Source organism: Chelonia mydas, chromosome 13 (assembly GCF_015237465.2).
Source record: "Chelonia mydas isolate rCheMyd1 chromosome 13, rCheMyd1.pri.v2, whole genome shotgun sequence".
NCBI classification, from domain to species: Eukaryota; Metazoa; Chordata; order Testudines; family Cheloniidae; genus Chelonia; species Chelonia mydas.
The window spans coordinates 4,769,694-4,785,317 of record NC_051253.2 but is presented as its reverse complement, the minus strand read 5'-3'; the positions used below and the strand labels follow the sequence as shown (position 1 = coordinate 4,785,317).

Sequence of the window (15,624 nt, the reverse complement as noted above, 5' to 3'; positions counted from 1 at the left end):
CAGCAGAAGAGTGGGGTTTGTGTCTCTGTAGTGCAGGAGCCAAACCCTGCAGATCTACATGGCTCTTAAGGGGCCCGCCTGAGGCACAGAGCCATCTGCACCCGAGGCTGTATGCCTCTCCTCCGGCTTTCAGGGCACGCTCCATCTCTCCCATCCCACTGCTGCTTCTGGAACATCGTTCTCTGTCCCCTGCCATGCCAGGTGCACATCAGAACCATGCTTCCAGACTGTCACAGTAACTCCCTTACAGACGTACAACGGGTGTGTACAGCACAAATGCAGCCAACAGCTGAACCCACCAATGGCATGGGGAACTCCCAGAGTCAGGGTGTCCAAACTTGGCCTTACCAAGGAGCCACGCTGGTTTCTTGCCAGGAGCACAAGGGACAGTTGAAAATGGGACAGACTGTAAACTCTTTGCTACAGAGGGCACCGTCCACGGAGATTGAAGGCCCTACTTTACAATACTCCCCTCTTGAAAAAAGCATCTGTCCTCTTTAACAAAGAGGCCATAGGGAGAGCAGATCCCAGCGTCCAAAGCAGCTGCCTGCTTGGCCGGAGATGGGGCACCGCTTGTGTGTTGGGATCCCCAGTCTCCATGGGCCGCTGTTAACACTGAAAGCAGCTGGGAGCCAAGCTGTCGAACTTCAGGCATGTGACCGTGAGTCATGCTCTGGCTGCTCCCACCAGACTGAAATTAACATGATGACATTTCCAATGCCCCTTTATCACACAAGCCCTCCTCTGAGCCTCTGAAAAATCAAATGCCACAGAGGACAGGACCAGACTGGCACAGGCCTTTCTTTTTCCATTGAGCGGGGCTATTTTCAGCATTAACAACAGGGAAGGGACCACCAAGTTGCCCTCTTCTCCCGGGACAACAGAAATACAAGACGAGGGAGCTGGGGTGGGCTTAGCGGGGTTGCATTCATCTGGCCTCTGCCCACGCTATTCTGTTCCAGCGTGTTGGGAGCCAGGGCCGGTCGGCTATTCCGTCACTCCTCTGGACAATGCATGGTCTGTTTCCATCTCCGATTAAGTTCTTGTTTTTTACAAATCCTCCAGTGTCGCAGGCTTGTCAGCGGGGCGAGCAGCCTGATGAGTAGCCCAGTGTCTCCGTGGAGACGGCTAGTGAGGACACCTTTCCAGGCAAAGCCAGCCTGTCCCCTAGGACCTCTGTTGCCCTCGGTGCTGCGTATGGTATTTTCTTAACATCTTTTGCAAGATCTGTTGTAAACAGTGGAGGGATTATAACCAGGTTCTGGGAACCCCTGGTCCTTTCCTCCGGGCTTCCAAAGCCGGCTAGCGCTTTATCTGACAGAGAAACTCAGAATTCTACATGTGTATAGAAAGTAATGTAACTAGAGTACCATGCACTGCAAAGCAAATGGATAATGAGTGATTATCTCTCTCCCCCAAATCTGGGGTTGGTCCCAGGGTGGTTAGTTTAGGATCTCCTGAGTATAGTTCCAAGGGTATGTCTGCACACGGGCTAGCCTAGAGAGGGTAACTATAGCCGTGAGGACAGCGCAGGTAGAACAAGTCCAATGTGGACCCTGGGTATGTACTCAGAGCAGAGCGCACTGGCGAGCCATCTTCACTGCTGTCGTTACTCCTGCTGACTGAATCAAGCTAGCTCGGGTCAGCTAGCCCCTACCCAGCTTTTGGTGTGTAGACATACAGACTCCTGGAGCGTGGGGGTAATTACTAAGGTCTAGATCCTACTGTTTTCTTTACATGGGCAAACCTCCAATGGCCAAGCCTTGCAGATGCTGAGCACCTCCCCATTGATTTCAATGGGAGTATAGAAGTCAGTGGCAAGTAGCCATGGGCTCCAAGGAGAAGGTTCTCGAAGAGTGTGGCAATTACATGCTTAATTTATATGTGTTGTTACCAAGGTTGTTCATGCAAATAACCAACCTTGGTCAATTGCGAGTGCAATTAACTAATGTGTCTACACAAAGTGATTTTATGGAGTAATTAGGCCCATAAATATATGGGGAAAGGTCTTAAACCCAGGCTGGGCTGGTCAACACTACAGCCCTATACAGGTATAACTATGTTGCTCAGGGGTGTGAAGAATCCACACCCTGAGGTCACGTCTACACTGTGAAAGTACTCCGATTTTACAGAAGTCGATTTTTGGGAACAGATTGTGTAAAGTCGAGTGCATGCGTCCACACTAAGCACATTAATTCGGCGATGTGCATCCACAGTACCATGGCAAGGGTCGACATTCCGAGCGGTGCACTGTGGGTAGCTATCCCACAGTTCCCGCACTCCCCGCTGCCCATTGGACTTCTGGGCTGAGCTCCCAATGCCTGATGGGGCCAAAAATTTGTCGCGTAAATATCGTAAATTGGGTAAATGGGTAAATGTCGTCAGGCAACCCTCCCTCCCTCCCTCCGTGAAAGCAACAGCAGACAATCATTTCATGCTCTTTTCCCTGGATTGCCCGAGCAGACGCCATAGCACAGCAATCGTGGAGCCTGTTCAGCTCACCGCAGCAGTTATGACCATTGTAAACACCTCGCGCATTATCGTGCAGTTTATGCAGAACCAGCACCTAAAAAACCAGGCAAAGAGGCAACAGCAGCGCAGTGATGAGGACATGAACACAGATTTCTCTAAAACCACAGTCCCCAGCAATTTGGAGATCATGGTATTACTGGGGCAGGCTCATGCCGTGGAACGCCGATTCTGGGCACAGGAAATAAGCACAGAGTGGTGGGACCGCATAGTGTTGCAGGTTTGGGATGATTCCCAGTGGCTCCGAAACTTTCACATGCGTAAGGGCACTTTTGTGGAACTTTGTGACTTGCTTTCCCCTGCCCTGAAGCGCAAGAATACCAAGGTGAGAGCAGCCCTCGCATTTCACAAGCGATTGGCAATAGCCCTCTGGAAGCGTGCAATGCCAGACAGCTAACGGTCAGTTGGTAATCAATTTGAAGTTGGAAAATTTACTGTGGGGGTTGCTGTGATGCAAGTAGCCAATGCAATCGCTGAGCTGTTGCTATCAAAGGTAGTGACTCTGGGAAATGTGCAGGTCATCCTAGATGGCTTTGCTGCAATGGGATTCACTAACTGTGGTGGGGCTATAGACAGAACGCATATCCCTATCTTAGGACCGGAACACCAGGGCAGCCAGTACATAAACCGCAAGTGGTACTTTTCAATGGTGCTGCAAGCACTGGTGGATCACAAGGAACGTTTCACCAACATCAACATGGGATGGCCGGAAACGGTTCATGATGCTCGTGTCTTCAGGAACTCTGGTCTGTTTAAATGGCTGCAGGAAGGGATTTCCTTCGCAGACCAGAAAATAACTGTTGGGGAGGTTGAAATGCCTATAGTTATCCTTGGGGACCCAGCCTACCCCTTAATGCCCTGGCTCATGAAGCCTTACACAGGCACTCTGGACAGTAGTAAGGAGCTGTTCAACTATAGGCTGAGCAAGTGCAGAACGGTGGTAGAGTGTGCATTTGGATGTTTAAAGGGTCGCTGGTGCAGTTTACTGACTCGCTCAGACCTCAGCGAAACCAATATTCCCATTGTTATTGTTGCTTGCTGTGTGCTCCATAATCTCTGTGAGAGTAAGGGGGAGACGTTTATTGCGGGGTGGGAGGTTGAGGCAAATTGCCTGACCGCTGAATACGTATAACCAGACACCAGGGAGGTTAGAAGAGCACAGAAGGAATCGCTGCGCATCAGAGAAGCTTTGAAAACCAGTTTCATGACTGGCCAGGGTACTGTGTGACACTTCTGTTTGTTTCTCCTTGATGAAAACCCGCCCCCTTGGTTGCCTCTAAATTCCCTGTAAGCCACCTGCCCTCCCCCCTTCGATCACAGCTTGCTTGCAAAGAAAATAACGTCACTATCCTTTAAAAAACATGTATTCTTTATTAATTGATTATAAAAATAGGGAGATAACTCACAATGTAGCCCAGATGGGGTGTGGTAGGAGGGAAGGAAAAGGCCACTTTAAAACTTCTTGTGGAATGGTTGGGTGCCCGGAGCCTCCTCCCCACCCGCGTTCTTGGGCACCTGGGTGAGGAGGTTATGGAACCTGGGGAGGAGGGAGAACGGTTAAACGGGTTGCAGAGGCAGTCTGTGATCCTGCTGCCATTCATGAACCTCCACCAGATGCCGGAGCATGTCCCTTTGATCCTGCAGTTGCCCCAGCATTGCCTCATGCCTCCTCTGATCTTCCTGCCGCCACTTCTCCTCACGTCCATCAGCCACTTTCCTATACCCTGCTATTGTGTCCCTCCACACATTCTGCTAAGCTGTGTCAGTGCCAGGCGACTGCATGAGCTCAGAGAACATTTATCGCTTATGCGTTTTTTTCGCCGCCTTATCTGAGATAACCTTTGGGATGGAGGAGGGAGGCTTGAAACATTTGAAGCTGCTGGAGGAAAAAAAGGGAGTGAAGTATTTAAAAAGATACATTTTACAGAACAATGGCTATACTCTTTCACGGTGAACAACACTATTCACATTACGTGGCACATGTGATTTTGGTACAAGGTTGCATTTTGCATCTTATATTGAGTGCCTGCGGCTTTGGTGTTAGAGATCACACACGCAGGGCCGGGCAACAGAATTAGGCTTGCAGGCGCCATGGTAAGCCATAGTCTTTTGGCTTCTGCAACCTTCATAACAGCAGCGCCCTCCTCTCCCATACCAAGCAAAGCACGTTAAGTTGGCCATTTAGTGCTGCGGTTTTCCTGTTAACGTGCAGCAGCAGAAATCATACTAACCCCTTCCCCCCACCCAGTTCTCTGGGATGATTGCTTTACCCCTCACCCCACCGCATGGCTGGTATCAGGGAAGATCCCTGCTCGCCAAACGCGAACAGCTCAGTGCCAATATCCCCCCCACAACCGCGTGGCTAACTGCGGGGAGGATTTCTTTTCAGCCACAGGCAAACAGCCCAGTAGGAACGGCCACCTTTGAATGTCCCCTTAATTAAATTCCTGTATTTCAACCAGGTTACCATGAACGATATCACTCTCCTGAGGATAACACAGAGAGATAAAGAATGGATGTTGCTTGAACATCAGCAAACACCGGGACCATACGCTGCCAGGCTTTGTCATGCAATGATATCAGATTACTTTCTACTAGCATGGCGTGGTAAAGTGTCCTACCATGGAGAACGGAATAAGGCTGCTCTCCCCATAAACCTTCTGCAAAGGCTTTTAGAGTACTTCCAGGAGAGCTTCATGGAGATGTCCCTGGAGGATTTCCACTCCATCCCCAGACACGTTAATAGACTTTTCCAGTAGCTGTACTGGCCACAAATGCATCCCAAGTCCTCAGGGCTACTTAATCATTAAAAAACGCTTGCTTTTATAACATGTATTATATTTAAAAAGGTACACTCACCAGAGGTCCCTTCTCCGGCTTCATTGAGTTGGGAGGGTATTTCAGTCAGGGTGATAAAAAGATCCTGGCTGTCGGGGAGAATGGTGTGCTGTGTGCTCTCCTCAAGCTCGTCCTCCTCCTCCTCATATTCCCCATCCGCAAAATCCTCAGGCATGGTGGAGAGTACCCCATCATCGGAGTCCACGGACAGGGGTGGGGTAGTAGTGGCGGCCCCCCCTAGAATTGCATGCAGCTCAGCGTAGAAGCAGCATGTCTGGGGCTCTGTCCCGGAGGGTCCATTTGATTCTTTTTGTTTTCTGGTACACTTGTCTGACCTCCTCAAGTTTCATGCGGCACTGTGTTGTGTCCCTGATGTAGCCTCTGTCCCTCGTGGCCTCGGAGATTTTTTGAAATGTTTTGGCGTTTTCTCTTTTGGAATGTAGTTCTGATAGCACGGATTCCTCTCCCTATACAGCCATCAGATCCAGTACCTACCGTTCGGTCCATGCTGGAGCTCTTTTTCGATTCTGGGACTGCATGGTCACCTGTGCTGATGAGCTCACCTGGCCAAACAGGATATGAGATTCAAAAATTCCCAGGGCTTTTCCTTTACACCAGTGCATCCGAGATCAGAGTGCTGTCCAGAGTGGTCACAATGGTGCACTGTGGGATAGCTCCCGAAGGCCAATACCTTCGAATTGCGTCCACACTAACCCTAATTTGAAACAGCGATGTCGATTTCTGTGCTAATCCCCTCGTTGGGGAGGAGTACAGAAATTGGTTTTAAGAGCCCTTTATGTCGAAAAAAATGGCTTCATTGTGTGGACGGGTGCAGGGTTAATTCGATTTAATGCTGCTAAATCTGACATAAACTCGTAGTGTAGACCAAGTGACAGTTAGACCAACCTAACCCCCTGTGTAGACAGTGCTGTCAGTGGGAGAGCTTCTCCTGCCAACATAGCTACCATCTCTCTCTTGGCGGCGTAGAGCGGTTTCACTAAAGCGCTCCAGCCGCACAGCTCTGAGGCAGTGTTTCAAGTGTAGACCAGCCCTCTGTTTCTCTCGCACACACACTATGACTTGTGCACAACATTAAAGCCGCATCTATGCTATTCGCTGCAGGGGAGTGACTCCCAGCTCGTGTACTAATTCTCCCGGCGAGAACTAGTGTATTTATAAATAGCAGTCTAGCTACAAACCCACCCATTCGGCCCAGCTCAGCCAAGCCACCACTTCCCATGCTACCATGGCTTTGCTATGTATACTCATGCTAGCTCTCCTCGAGCTACCAGAGTCTGTGCACGCAAGCAGGGAATCACACCCCTAGTTCGGAGCACAGATGTAGCCTGCAGGTGGCTCCTTGGAGGCTGGGCTGCAACTCAGGAGGGGGAAAAATTACAGTGAGGTGTCTCATGCTAACAGAGATGTCAAGCCCAGAGCCCGGAATGTAATGCAAAGCCACATCCGGGGAAATTGGCCCCTGCACTTTGCAAATAACTAGCTCTGTTTAGGTGTTGCTGCGTTATAAGCCTCAGTGTGATGATGACTTAGATTTCAGCTATGAAAGTGAGAGAAAGGGCTATAAAAAAGGACTTGTTTTTAATCCTGTGTCTGCCTCATCAACTATTAAATTAACACGTCTGGAAACTATTCTCACTTGATCAGTGCTGCCGAATCCTCAGCAGACAGGATGTCCTACTTAGCGAAATCAACTCTGCATTAGGTAAATATACTTCCTGAAATATTAAGTAGTCCCATGCAGCAATCCTGAGGGGCTCCCTCAGGATACAACTACCACATCTGCTTGCTTCAGGATGGGAAACAGATGCTCAAAACTTGCCGATCATAGGGGAGACTTTCAAAGGCACAAATGGTAACTGGCTGCCTAATTCCTATCAATGTTCAGGGAGAATTTGGAGCCTTTGAAAATCTCCCCCTCCGCCCAGTGGCAGAGCTAACAAGAGAGCCAGGGATGATGTCCGCCACCCGCAGCGGCCTTCACATGTACGTGTGGCAGCTTTTCAAGCATATTTTGCAATTGACAAAAGGAATTGTCCGGCGCAAAGACTGGAACGTGAACCTGCCCCATGCTCACCTGGCCTGAGCATTGCAAGATAGTGCAGAGGGTCATGTGGCGCTGGGATCCCATGTGCCAGGTCCCAAAGCCACCTACTCATAGTTGGCCCAGCCATCCCTCCCCTCCGTCATAGCCGGGCCAAACCTCAATGGCATTACAACCCCGTGCACCAGGTCACAATGCCTGGAGTGAGGCACTGACAGAAGCCACCGCTGCTGGGCGCACGCGGGGAAGACTCGCTCTCCAGCCCACCACCAGTGACCCATCACCACCCCTGGCTGCAAAACCTGATTCTGCCTAAGCCTGCCCATATCCCAGAGACAATTAGCAGGGCCTGTCTCATAAATCCTGTCTAAGCTGCGCGGCCACACAGCAGGCTATAAAGGGCTGCCCCGGTGGGGAGAGGTGCCTCTCCCCTGGCCTCAGCCCCGGAGCTGCCCCGGCCGGGAGAGGCGCTCTCCCCCGGCCCTGGACTGCTGCAGCAAGAGAGGGCTGTGGGGAATCCTTTCTCCCTGCTGCAGCCCCGGGGCAGCCTGCACCCCAAATCCCTCATCCCAGCCCCTCCCCAGAGCCCGCAGCTGGAGCCCTCACCCGCCCCGCACCCCAACCCTCTGCCCCAGCCCTGAGCCCCCTTCCATACTCTGAACCCATCATCCATGGCCCCACCCCAGAGGCTGCACCCCCAGCCAGAGCCCTCACCCCCCCACACACCCCAACCCTCTGCCCTAGCCCTGAGCCCCTTCCCACACCTCAAACCCTTCAGCCCACCCCTGCTACAAATCACCTCCATATTGGTGCACGTAACAAAATTCATTCCGCACATGGATGTAAAAAATTAGAGGGAACATTGCCTGTCTCTAAAGTTTCCTCTGTGAAGAGTTTGCATCCTTTGAAATGGTGCAAACTGGGTGAATGTCAGCTAACAGCTTCCTGGGAATAATCCCCATTTTAGGGACAGCCCAGAGAAAGCTAAAGGGCAGTAGTTTCTTGCCAGCAGCCAGCTAATGATAATACGTAGCATGGCTACAGCACCATTCCTCCAGAGATCTCCAAGGACTTTACCAAATAAAGCCAAGATTTATCACAAAAGAGACCCATGATTTTGGAACTTGAGATACCTTAAAGATTTTCAGAAACCACTGAGTTCCTGCCCTCTGGAAGACCCTTTAAGGTGTCTCTAGTTGGATACCCAAAATCACTAATCACTTCTGAAATTCTTGGCTTACCCCTCATAGCATCCCTGTGAAAGAGGAGACTTCTTAAAGCCATTTTAGAGATAGGGAAACTGAGGCACAGAGCAGTTAGGTGATTTCTCAAATCTTCCCAGCCGGGGGTAATAATACTTAGCTCCTTCACATTAATTATTTGTAAAGCACATGGAGCTGACAGTTGGTGTGGAATATTATTAATAGACTCAAAACAATCACTGATTGGGAATATAGAATGTATAAGGGACCGCTGGTTGTTGCATATAGAATTACATGTGGGTCTGCAACAATTGAGCAAGCTCTCCAGACAATGCTCTCCTTTACTCTGCAGCCCTGATTCATCCCCAGAGCAAGTCCAACCTGTGCACTGAGTGAAGCGGGGTCCTGTGGTTAAAAATAGATGCGACCACATAATAAAAGACTGCATCATAATGCATATGCCCAAGGGGGCTGAATTAAGGTTGCACAGGCAACCTTAATTCTGGCATTTCTTAAATTTTGAGGGCTGGACATTGCAGCCTCACTAATGTTCTTTCAGTGTGAGTTTTTTTGGGGTGTAATATAACTGTATCGCAGGCTGATGGTTTGTGGTTCACAAGTACGTACCTATCACTTATCAGATCACGTAACACCATGCAGTTATAATCAGAGCACAGCAAATCAATTCAAGCTGTCCTCTATCTTTTATAATCAAGCAGTGTAAATAATAAATCAAATGCCATACGCAATTAAAGATAGCAAGCACTCAAATCACAGTCCTGCAAGGGAGTGAGAACTTCAGGTCACACTATTGTATATAACTACTATACTTCTCATGCAGGTTAGCAGCTAGGGGCTTAGAAACCCTTCTTGGGTAACTTTGTAGGGCCTTATCTTAATAGGCACATAGCCACATTGATCTCAGTGGGGCAGCTTGCAGAGTAAAGAACTAGTCATTGAGAGTAAGGCTGTCGGCTTCTGGCCTCCTGTGTGTCACAGGGTTACATGCTGCCATTTCAAGGGCAAACTGTGGAGCATGTACTCACGTGAGTAGACCCACTGCCTTCAGTGGGACTCACTTGCGTAAGTGCTCGCTAAAGTGAGCGAGTTCACCAGTACTTTCAGTGGACCAGCTGGCCCTTAGCTCACCCTTCCATTGAGGTTTCCATTGTTGGACTCTTTACTGGGCTTATGGAGTTCACTCACATCCTGGTGCCGATTCTCAGGGTCTCATCCATGATGTGCGGTGGTTTGCGGCAAGACTCTATAATACCCCTGGGGGAGTAGGAGGTAGTAAAAGTGGTGACGCAGGAGGTTCAAGGCCAGATTCTTCAGCCATCCAAGAGGGTCGGGTTTTCCGGTACTGCTTCCCTTCTTGGCTGACAAACCCCTGCAGAGTGCTGAGCATCCTCTACAAGCTGATAAGCTCTCTCCACTCACCATGAAGACAACAGGAGTTGAGGGCACTTAAACTGAGAGCTCTTTTGGGCAGGAACTGTCTTTGTGGTGTGTGTGTGTGTGTGTGTACAACGCCTAGCACAAGAGGGTCCTGACTAGGCCTCCTAGGTACTACAATAATACAAATAACAACAGAAGCCCTCCCGCCAATGGGATCAGAACCTCCAGGAGCAGGTGGAACACTCAGTAATGAATGAAGACATGGATAGATGCATTTGGAGCTCCCAAAGGAACAGACAGCATGGATATATTATCAAGGGAGCACACACTACAAAGTCCTTCCATTAAGCCACTAGGATTGTGTCACCTCTGTCTTTGCATTGCAGCTGACAATGGTGCCTGAGGATGATGAAAGCGAGGAGAACAAAGCCAACAGTATAATTTAACGGGACTGAGATAGGATGCTGGGGAGGAGAATGAAGAAGCACGAATATTGCAAGACTATAGCCCCAATAAAACTAGCCTCTCTGCACATTTGTATTTGACAAAAATACCTTTTCCCCCTTTGCTAAAGCCATGGCTGACGGGGGTCACCCTTCTGTAGCCTGCAGTGACACCTGAAAACGGATAAAATCCCTATACTGAGACCAGTAGTCATTTATATTCAATTGGATTTTTTACTAGTGTTTGTTTTTGCTGCCTTGACATAATCCTGATTAGCTTTTCATAGCCCTGTAGACTGCTACCACTACAGTTATAAGCTGGAGTTAAAGGTGAACTTTCCTCCTCCTTTAAGCGTGCTGAGTATAGATTACTGTTTTTAAATACAATTTTCTGACTCTTTCCATGCAACATTCTCACTGTTGAGAATATTTATAAAGCTAAGAGAATATTTTGGCAAGGACTAAAATCTCCAGTGAATTTAACTCCCTTTTATGCTCATAAAATATCCATACCTACCTACCCACCTCCCTGGTCATCCAGCCTTGGAATCATTCCCAATTCTATGTCCTCTACACCTCTGGCACCAGCAGCTGAAATCACTAGTTGCCCGCCTGGAAAATAGCTCTCCAACACCACCTTCTGGCTTTCTGGTCCCTATAGGACAATCACCAGAGGCTGTGCAATCTTCCACAGAGGTGAGGGAGGGGATCACAGGTTAGGCAGGAGGGCACCCCAAGGGGGATATGGGACCTGATCGTAAGCTGAGACAGAGGACGATTTGTTGCTTTTCAGGGGACCCCACCCCAACCACAATTCAGGGCCTACCCTGTTTAAGTACAACGGAATAAAAAGGAGAGACATCAAATGCGGCTGATTCATTAGCACTGATGGGCCTTGGCATAGTATTGAATTGAATCCTGATGGCGAAGGTTAATAATGTCCTCTAGATTCTAGATATACTTAATGGCCTCTTTGATTTATTCCCATCGTGTGCTATGATTTTTCCGGCTGATGAGAGGTTTCCATTAATGAATGTGTGAGTGAAGTAACGGTGAAATTATCCACTTCTGTTCCTGCATTTTTCTCCTTATACAAATAACTTCCGGCAGAAATCTTTTTATCTCGTCTTCCTCCTTTAAGATTGCATCCGAGGGCTTAGGCTGGAGGGAGGAAAGCTTGTGCTTAATTACTGTCACTTAGCACTGGTCTGGCAGGTTTCCCCAGAAAATGCAGGTTTGTTGAAACCGAAACATTTTGTGGGAACATGTCAATTTCAATGAAACGTTTGATGGAAAAGGTTTGAAATAAAAATGGAGTCTTTCCTTTCGATGCATATGCTGTTCTATTAACATACATGTCAATGGTCTCTGTTGTAATGGTTTGCCATTACTGAAACAAAATCGAAATCGAATCGAAATAGTCCAAGATTTCATCCCAGTTCTGGACAAAACAAATTGCAAAGGGGAATTGACAGCAGAATGGAAATTCCATTTTCTGACCAGCTCCACTGACCCCATTCACTTCCCACTCCTGTCCTGGGAGCCACTGCTCTCATCTGATAGCTCAGCTGGGGTGGCACCTGTCTGGGACATCAGGGGACACACCCGTGCTGTGCCTGGAGAGGGAATTAGCAGTACTAGGCTCAAGTATGAAGATGCATAGGTACCATACTGACCCCATCCCTGCTAGTCTCTGGGTGGCTCCTTCCCCCAGGGCTGTTCTTAATTACACTATAATGTCAACTCTGTGTAGCTGATTTTGGGGGGCTCTCAATAAAACACAGGAATTCTGCTTGTGCCACCTGCCGTTTCTCCTGCTAGAAGCCACTGCGCTGCCTTGCAGTGCCAAGGCAGAGGTTCAGAAATGGCCCCTCTCTCCAAGCTTGGTAGCACTCACCCTCCACTGCAGGCTGGGAAGGGATAGCTCACGGGAGTAAGGGCCCAGAGGAAGTCCCCTCCCTTGCAGATTGGAGACAGGGGCATCTGCTGGAGCCCACCAGGGAAGTGGGGAGACTGGGATCATGTGGGGGCTCTTGGAACCTGCCAGGGGATTTGGGCTCTGGGTGATTGGGTGCAGGAATGGGGATCTCTGGGAGCCTGCCAGAGGGAGTGGGGGTTACAGGAAGCTAGTGGGGTCAGACCCAAACCCAGGATTTATTCTTTGGCCTAAATATCAGGAGTGGTTTTTTTCCCTTAATTTCATGATCTTGGAGGTTCTGACTCATGACTGTGGAAATGCTGGGATTGGCAGTGCTGATTACCTTGCCCCAATAGAAGTGGCTTGGAGCTGAGACTCCGGAGGAGGAAGAAGAAAATATGAAAGCAATCATCCAAAATATCTTGATCAGCTCACTGCTTCCTTTTTAAGATGGAGGAGGGGATTTACCTAGAAACTGAGCCCTGACTGCCTGCGACATTTCACTGGAGCAAACAGAGCCATTTGCTTTACTGGAGTGCGAGAATGGACTGAAAATAGCAAACTTCCATTGAAAAAAATCACCTAACTTTACAATGTCCAGAATTATTATTATTATTATTATTATTTTATTTATTTGTTATTATCTGATTCTGAATTGGCACCTGTGAGAAATGTATTTTTAGGGTCAGACTTCCTCTGATCGCTCTCCTCTCAGAGCAAATGCTTACAGTTGAGTTACTCGGTTTTATATAGGAAGTGTATGAGACACTTCACCGCTGGCAGGCACCTGGCTACCCCAGGGTTATAAACCCCAGGGTTAAAATGGGGTTAGGTTTATAATACAAGAGCCCAGAGCGTGTGCACGCAGAGCTCTTGTTCCAACAACTGTTTGCTTCTCGGCATTGCACACTGGCCCTTCGTTTCAGCAGCTTCCTAGATAAGGAATGTTGCGGAGAAATAAAATGAAATTACAGGTTAGTGAAATGCTGCTCTACAGAGACAGTCCTGGACTGCAGCTGGACCTCCCACTGACGTCAAGGAATTCAAGAAAGGACCCTAGGTTTGCATTGCATAGAATGGGGTTCCAAGCCCTGTGCCCACAAACTTGTTAGAACTTCCCCCGAGACCCCTGATTGCTGCTAGAACAGTGTGAACTGTATGAATTCAGAACAGGGAAGCACTTATTTCGTAATAAACACAGTTGGGCTTGGTCTGCAAACGTTTTTCCAATCGCGTTAGCTTCTTTCTCCCCAGATCCATTTTTTAAGCACAGTTTTCTTGGAAGATTGTGGACATGGTGTACAGACAGAGCCTTAAACTACTGGGATTTAAAAAGTAATAGATAACAGGGTCTCTAAACAGAGGGAGAGATGTTTACAGAAAGCTTTCTTTACCTATATTCCCCAACAGCGTTACTCGCAGTGGGAAAGGAATGCTGGTAGCAACCGTGCTAGTGTAGATGGGATGTCAAGCAGCTATTGGGACCTCATCTAACCTGGCAGGTGGTTAGAATGGCCTTTGCTACTGCTCCCAACATTGCAATCTCCAGTTCAGCTCTGTGTGTAGGAATGATGATAGGAAACTCGGGGCAACCCCTCCCCGCCCAAATCCTAGGCCCTGATCGCGCAAAGACTTACACTCATGTTTAACTTGACATTCGCGAATAGCCCCACTGACTTCAGTGACATTACACATGAAGCTAAGCACGTGCGTCGGTGGTTGTAGGCTCAGAGCCCGCATGTAGATAACAGTTGCATGGTTTCTGAAAAACAAAAAAAGTTCCGTTTCTGAAAACCAGAACATTTCCGCTTGGCAAAGCTGCCACGGTGGCTCATGGAAATTGCCTTGTGCCTCCATTTTTCTCTGTAAGATGGGCTCCCTGGTTGGACAATGTCCGAGGTGAAGGGTGCGGCCAGTAGAGGTCCCCAAGCCAAAGTCAGGGTTGGTGCTGGTTGAGGTTCTTTGGGTAGGGTTGGGGCCCCCAGGGCTCACTGGACAAGGGTTAAAGCTGGGGCCGGTACGGGTCCTTGGGATGGGGCCAGTAGGGGACCCTAGGTTATAGACCGGACCGGAGGGTTAGGGATGGGTCTAGTAGGGCTCTCTGGGCTAGGGACAGTGGTTGGCTGGCAGGGGGCCTGTACTCAGACTAGGTTGGGTGTGGAGTATGGTTAGGGTTGGGGTCTGTTGTGGTCCCTGTCTATGTTTAGGGCAGGGGCCGCTGGGGCTATTTGGCCAAGGTAGTGGTGGAGGTGCTGTTGATACTGGTGTTGTTCCTCATGCTGGGGCTGGGGCCAGTAGGGCTCCCCAGTCGAGAGTTACATTTGAGCTCAATCGGTGGCTCCAAGCTAAGGTTATGGTATGGCTGAACACGTGGCTCCAGGCAAGGGTTTGAGATGGCTGGTGGTTCCAGGCTACTGACAGGGCTGAGGTCTGATTGTTGCCTTGGTCATGTGGCATCAGTCGCTGGCCTCAGTCTAGGGTTGTAGTTTGGAACAGTTGGTCAACCTTTGTCAGGGTTTTGGTTGGGTCCCCTTGGTAGCCTCAGCCTAGTATCAGGGCTGGGGTCGGCAGGTTTCCTCACACTACACTTAGCGTAGGGGCTGGTTGGTGGCCCCTTCGGGTGCGATTTGGAGCTGGTGAATGATCCTGGTCTAGCATTACTGTTGGGAGTGGTGCGGTTAGGGGTTGGGGGGGGCAGGTTTGACATCTCTGGCTAATGTTAATACGAGGTCATATTTATTAATCACCGTGTCAAAATCTGGAAAGTGGTGAGGGGTCTAATCGCGTTTTAAAAAGTGCCTTGGACACTTATGGGCATAAGTCCCATTGATCTGGATGGATCTGATGCCATCATGAGATTGGTTTATAATCAATATTAATAAAAGCAGTGGGATGCAGGTTTTCGCAGTATCCCGGTGCTTTAGCAGTGCCAGTGTCACTGGTTCGCAGCTGAATTCAGAGTACTCAGGAAAACACAGTACAAGCTAGAAACCTACATGCCAGAAATACTCAGTTCTTGCTTTTATTATAGAGGCATTTGTGAAATATTTCCCCCCTTCCAGCCGCTTGCAGGATTCCTTTGTTGCATAGATCAGAAGAAACTATTCACTCCTCATTTCACTTCATAGCACCTTGTCAGGGAACTGCGGAAACTTCCAAGTCTGTAAATCCTGTACATCTTTCTAGATCTGGAGGGAGAGAATAGAGGCTTTGTGCCGTGAAGAGAATGGGCTT

General features: G+C 49.0%; 1 long non-coding RNA gene across 1 annotated transcript; it reads right to left on the bottom strand.

The window, feature by feature from the left end:
• Positions 1 to 5,777: 5,777 nt before the first annotated feature.
• LOC122462725 lies at positions 5,778 to 9,307 on the bottom strand. Its single transcript, XR_006285449.1, has 3 exons — positions 9,278 to 9,307; positions 7,166 to 7,174; positions 5,778 to 5,925 (listed from the first exon to the last, which is right to left on the bottom strand). It is a non-coding gene; the product is annotated as an uncharacterized LOC122462725 (long non-coding RNA).
• Between the last annotated feature and the right edge of the window lie 6,317 nt (positions 9,308 to 15,624).